We start from the raw sequence: 6771 nt of genomic DNA, 5'->3' as shown, positions 1-6771 counted from the left end.
TGGCTGAAAAAGTGGCAAAATGGTCACAAAAAATGACAATAAAACACACAAAAAAATACAAAAAAATGACAAAAAAAAGTGACAAAAATTGGATGAAAAATTGACAAAAAAATACAAAAAAATGCAAAAATTTGACCAAAAAGTGACAAAAAATTGATGAAATAGTGGCAAAATTGTCACAAAAAATGACCAAAAAAAAATACAAAAAATGTACGAAAAATTAATGATGAAAAATTGATGAAAAAATGACAATTTTTTAATTAAAAATAGACGAAAAAATAAAAAAAAATGGCAAAAAAAAGTGACAAAAATTTGATGAAAAATTGATGAAAAAATGACACAAATGTGACTAAAAAGTGACATAAATGAGTCGAATAGTCAAAAAAAAATGATTGAAAAAAATCTGCTGACGTGAGGACAAAGCTCCTCTCGGTTCAGGCGGGAGTTTTTTTTCACCCCCCACATTTTTCATTTGTCTGATGTCACTTCGAGGGCTCCGTGCTGCCCCTGCTGGACACTCGCGGTGCTGCACCACAGACTCAGATCATCACATCTAACCCATAACACCGTCACCAACCAGACAATCCACACATGAAAAGAAGTTAAGCCAGAGCTGCATTTGAAAGCTAAGAACTACAGAACTCATGCGCTTTTTCTGTCGTTTTCGATCGTCTGTGTTTTGATGCTTTTTTGGATCTCAGTGAATTTTACCTCCTCAGGAACTCGGCTCAACATCATCTCTACTATGTCCAGCTCTACAATCTCCACCTCTACAATCTCCACCTCTACAATCTCCACCTCTACAACCTCCACCTCTACAATCTCCACCTCTACAGTCCCTACAGTCGTTACAGTCGGGGGGGAAAAAATAGAAAAACAATTTTTGATGATAAAAAAGTGACAAAATAATGATAAAAAAATGATTAAAAAAATGATAAAAAAATGATAAAAATATGATAAAAAAATGATAAAAAAGTGACAAAAAAATGATAAAAAAATGATTAAAAAAATGATAAAAAATGATAAAAATATGATAAAAAAATGATAAAAATATGATAAAAAAATGATAAAAAAGTGACAAAAAAATGATAAAAAAATAAAAAAAAATGATAAAAAAATGAAAAAAAAAAAGATAAAAATATGAAAAAAAATGATAAAAAAGTGACAAAAAATTGATAAAAATATGACAAAAAAATGATAAAAAAGTGACGAAAAAATTATAAAAAAGTGACAAAAAAATGATAAAAATATGACAAAAAATTGATAAAAATATGACAAAAAAATGATAAAAATATGATAAAAAAAATGATAAAAATATGACAAAAAAATGATAAAAAAGTGACGAAAAAATTATAAAAAAGTGACAAAAAAATGATAAAAATATGACAAAAAATTGATAAAAATATGATAAAAAAATGATAAAAAAGTGACGAAAAAATTATAAAAAAGTGACAAAAAAATGATAAAAATATGATAAAAATATGATAAAAATATGACAAAAAAATGATAAAAATATGATAAAAATATGACAAAAAAATGATAAAAAAGTGACAAAAAATTGATAAAAATATGATTAAAAAAATGATAAAAAAATGATAAAAATATGATAAAAATATGATAAAAATATGATAAAAAAATAATAAAAATATGATAAAAAAATGATAAAAATATCACAAAAAAATGATAAAAAAGTGACAAAAAATTGATAAAAATATGATAAAAAAATGATAAAAATATGATAAAAAAATGATAAAAATATGACAAAAAAATGATAAAAAAGTGACAAAAAATTGATAAAAATATGATAAAAAATGATAAAAAAGTGACGAAAAAATTATAAAAAAGTGACAAAAAAATGATAAAAAAGTGACAAAAAAATGATAAAAATATGATAAAAAAATGATAAAAAAGTGACGAAAAAATTATAAAAAAAATGATAAAAAAATGATAAAAAAGTGACAAAAAAATGATCAAAAAAATGATAAAAAAGTGACAAAAAAATGATCAAAAAAATTATAAAAAAGTGACAAAAAAATGATAAAAATATGACAAAAAATTGATAAAAATATGATTAAAAAAATGATAAAAAAGTGACGAAAAAATTATAAAAATATGATAAAAATATGACAAAAAAATGATAAAAATATGATAAAAATATGACAAAAAAATGATAAAAAAGTGACAAAAAATTGATAAAAATATGATAAAAATATGATAAAAATATGATAAAAAAATGATAAAAATATGATAAAAAAAATGATAAAAATATGACAAAAAAATGATAAAAAAGTGACAAAAAATTGATAAAAATATGATAAAAAAATGATAAAAATATGACAAAAAAATGATAAAAAAGTGACGAAAAAATTATAAAAAAGTGACAAAAAAATGATAAAAATATGACAAAAAATTGATAAAAATATGATAAAAAAATGATAAAAAAGTGACGAAAAAATTATAAAAAAGTGACAAAAAAATGATAAAAATATGATAAAAATATGATAAAAATATGACAAAAAAATGATAAAAATATGATAAAAATATGACAAAAAAATGATAAAAAAGTGACAAAAAATTGATAAAAATATGATAAAAAAATGATAAAAAAATGATAAAAATATGATAAAAATATGATAAAAATATGATAAAAAAATAATAAAAATATGATAAAAAAATGATAAAAATATCACAAAAAAATGATAAAAAAGTGACAAAAAATTGATAAAAATATGATAAAAAAATGATAAAAATATGATAAAAAAATGATAAAAATATGACAAAAAAATGATAAAAAAGTGACAAAAAATTGATAAAAATATGATAAAAAATGATAAAAAAGTGACGAAAAAATTATAAAAAAGTGACAAAAAAATGATAAAAATATGATAAAAAAATGATAAAAAAGTGACGAAAAAATTATAAAAAAGTGACAAAAAAATGATCAAAAAAATGATAAAAAAGTGACAAAAAAATGATCAAAAAAATTATAAAAAAGTGACAAAAAAATGATAAAAATATGACAAAAAATTGATAAAAATATGATTAAAAAAATGATAAAAAAGTGACGAAAAAATTATAAAAAAGTGACAAAAAAATGATAAAAATATGATAAAAAAATGATAAAAATATGACAAAAAAATGATAAAAAAGTGACGAAAAAATTATAAAAAAGTGACAAAAAAATGATAAAAATATGACAAAAAATTGATAAAAATATGATAAAAAAATGATAAAAAAGTGACGAAAAAATTATAAAAAAGTGACAAAAAAATGATAAAAATATGATAAAAATATGATAAAAATATGACAAAAAAATGATAAAAATATGATAAAAATATGACAAAAAAATGATAAAAAAGTGACAAAAAATTGATAAAAATATGATAAAAAAATGATAAAAAAATGATAAAAATATGATAAAAATATGATAAAAATATGATAAAAATATGATAAAAAAATAATAAAAATATGATAAAAAAATGATAAAAATATCACAAAAAAATGATAAAAAAGTGACAAAAAATTGATAAAAATATGATAAAAAAATGATAAAAATATGATAAAAAAATGATAAAAATATGACAAAAAAATGATAAAAAAGTGACAAAAAATTGATAAAAATATGATAAAAAATGATAAAAAAGTGACGAAAAAATTATAAAAAAGTGACAAAAAAATGATAAAAAAGTGACAAAAAAATGATAAAAATATGATAAAAAAATGATAAAAAAGTGACGAAAAAATGATAAAAATATGATAAAAATATGATAAAAATATGACAAAAAAATGATAAAAATATGATAAAAATATGACAAAAAAATGATAAAAAAGTGACAAAAAATTGATAAAAATATGATAAAAAAATGATAAAAAAATGATAAAAATATGATAAAAATATGATAAAAATATGATAAAAAAATAATAAAAATATGATAAAAAAATGATAAAAATATCACAAAAAAATGATAAAAAAGTGACAAAAAATTGATAAAAATATGATAAAAAAATGATAAAAATATGATAAAAAAATGATAAAAATATGACAAAAAAATGATAAAAAAGTGACAAAAAATTGATAAAAATATGATAAAAAATGATAAAAAAGTGACGAAAAAATTATAAAAAAGTGACAAAAAAATTATAAAAAAGTGACAAAAAAATGATAAAAATATGACAAAAATATGATAAAAAAATGATAAAAAAATGATAAAAATATGATAAAAATATGATAAAAATATGATAAAAAAATAATAAAAATATGATAAAAAAATGATAAAAATATCACAAAAAAATGATAAAAAAGTGACAAAAAATTGATAAAAATATGATAAAAAAATGATAAAAATATGATAAAAAAATGATAAAAATATGACAAAAAAATGATAAAAAAGTGACAAAAAATTGATAAAAATATGATAAAAAATGATAAAAAAGTGACGAAAAAATTATAAAAAAGTGACAAAAAAATGATAAAAAAGTGACAAAAAAATGATAAAAATATGATAAAAAAATGATAAAAAAGTGACGAAAAAATTATAAAAAAGTGACAAAAAAATGATCAAAAAAATGATAAAAAAGTGACAAAAAAATGATCAAAAAAATTATAAAAAAGTGACAAAAAAATGATAAAAATATGACAAAAAATTGATAAAAATATGATTAAAAAAATGATAAAAAAGTGACGAAAAAATTATAAAAATATGATAAAAAATATGACAAAAAAATGATAAAAATATGATAAAAATATGACAAAAAAATGATAAAAAAGTGACAAAAAATTGATAAAAATATGATAAAAATATGATAAAAATATGATAAAAAAATGATAAAAATATGATAAAAAAAATGATAAAAATATGACAAAAAAATGATAAAAAAGTGACAAAAAATTGATAAAAATATGATAAAAAAATGATAAAAATATGATAAAAAAATGATAAAAATATGACAAAAAAATGATAAAAAAGTGACAAAAAATTGATAAAAATATGATAAAAAATGATAAAAATATGACAAAAAAATGATAAAAAAGTGACGAAAAAATTATAAAAAAGTGACAAAAAAATGATAAAAAAGTGACAAAAAAATGATCAAAAAAATGATAAAAAAGTGACAAAAAAATGATAAAAAAGTGACAAAAAAATGATAAAAAAGTGATAAAAAAGTGACAAAAAAATGATAAAAAAGTGAAATGAAAAAGTGGCAAAAATATCACAAGAAATTGACAAAAAATGGAGGAAAAATTACAAATATTTGACCAAAAAAATACAAAAAATTAATGAACAAATGACAAAAGTGTGACAAGAAATTACAAAAAAATGTTCAGCCAGAGCTGCATTTGAAAGCTAAGAACCACACAACTCATGCTCGTCACAGTCGTTACAGTCGTAGCTCCTTCCTCTCCACAAATCTCACAAAACGAATAAATCCGTCCGGAGCAAAAGCACCTCTGTCTCAGTGAAGCCGCAGTAAATCCTGACCCGTCACCGTGGTAACCTGGTGGTAACTCGGTGGTAACCTGGTGGTAACTCGGTGGATCCGCGTCCGAGCGTCTGAGCGTCTGAGTGTCCGGCGACTCTGAGCCGAACGTTCCCCGGTGACGTGGTCGGCCTCGTCCGTAACCGTGGAAACGCGTCCAGACCCACAGCCCTAATGTGATTGGCCGTCGAGCCCCGGGGCTGAAGGAGCGCGGCGGCCAATCACAGCGCAGCGTCGGGACGGAGACGAGAAGGTCAAAGTCGGTAATGGGTTTGTATTAGATTCACACGGGACGTCATCTGCAGACCCTCAGGCCTGCTTTACCCAAATCTAAAACACGGAGCCGGATCATGTTTATTCCTACAGTAAAACATGGAGCTGGATCATGTTTATTCCTACAGTAAAACACGGAGCCGGATCATGTTTATTCCTACAGTAAAACACGGAGCCGGATCATGTTTATTCCTACAGTAAAACACGGATCATGTTTATTCCTACAGTAAAACACGGAGCTGGATCATGTTTATTCCTACAGTAAAACACGGAGCTGGATCATGTTTATTCCTACAGTAAAACACGGAGCCGGATCATGTTTATTCCTACAGTAAAACACGGAGCCGGATCATGTTTATTCCTACAGTAAAACATGGAGCCGGATCATGTTTATTCCTACAGTAAAACAAGGAGCCGGATCATGTTTATTCCTACAGTAAAACACGGAGCCGGATCATGTTTATTCCTACAGTAAAACACGGAGCCGGATCATGTTTATTCCTACAGTAAAACACGGAGCCGGATCATGTTTATTCCTACAGTAAAACACGGAGCCGGATCATGTTTATTCCTACAGTAAAACACGGAGCTGGATCATGTTTATTCCTACAGTAAAACACGGAGCCGGATCATGTTTATTCCTACAGTAAAACACGGAGCCGGATCATGTTTATTCCTACAGTAAAACACGGAGCTGGATCATGTTTATTCCTACAGTAAAACACGGAGCCGGATCATGTTTATTCCTACAGTAAAACACGGAGCCGGATCATGTTTATTCCTACAGTAAAACACGGAGCCGGATCATGTTTATTCCTACAGTAAAACATGGAGCCGGATCACGGGTTCTCGTCCCTGTGTTGCCTCACAGCGTCAGGGCTGCGTCGGGTCACAGCTCGAGGACGTGGAGCTGAACCCTGGACTCATAAACCAAACATCCCATAATTACTGTGATAAAGATCTGACATTTCAGAGTCAAAAGTCGGGTCAGATGTTTGTGGGTCAGATGTTTATGGGTCA

This window comes from Gobius niger (assembly GCF_951799975.1).
Source record: "Gobius niger genome assembly, chromosome: 22".
In the NCBI taxonomy this organism is placed as follows: domain Eukaryota; kingdom Metazoa; phylum Chordata; class Actinopteri; order Gobiiformes; family Gobiidae; genus Gobius; species Gobius niger.
This window is presented reverse-complemented; position numbering follows the sequence as displayed.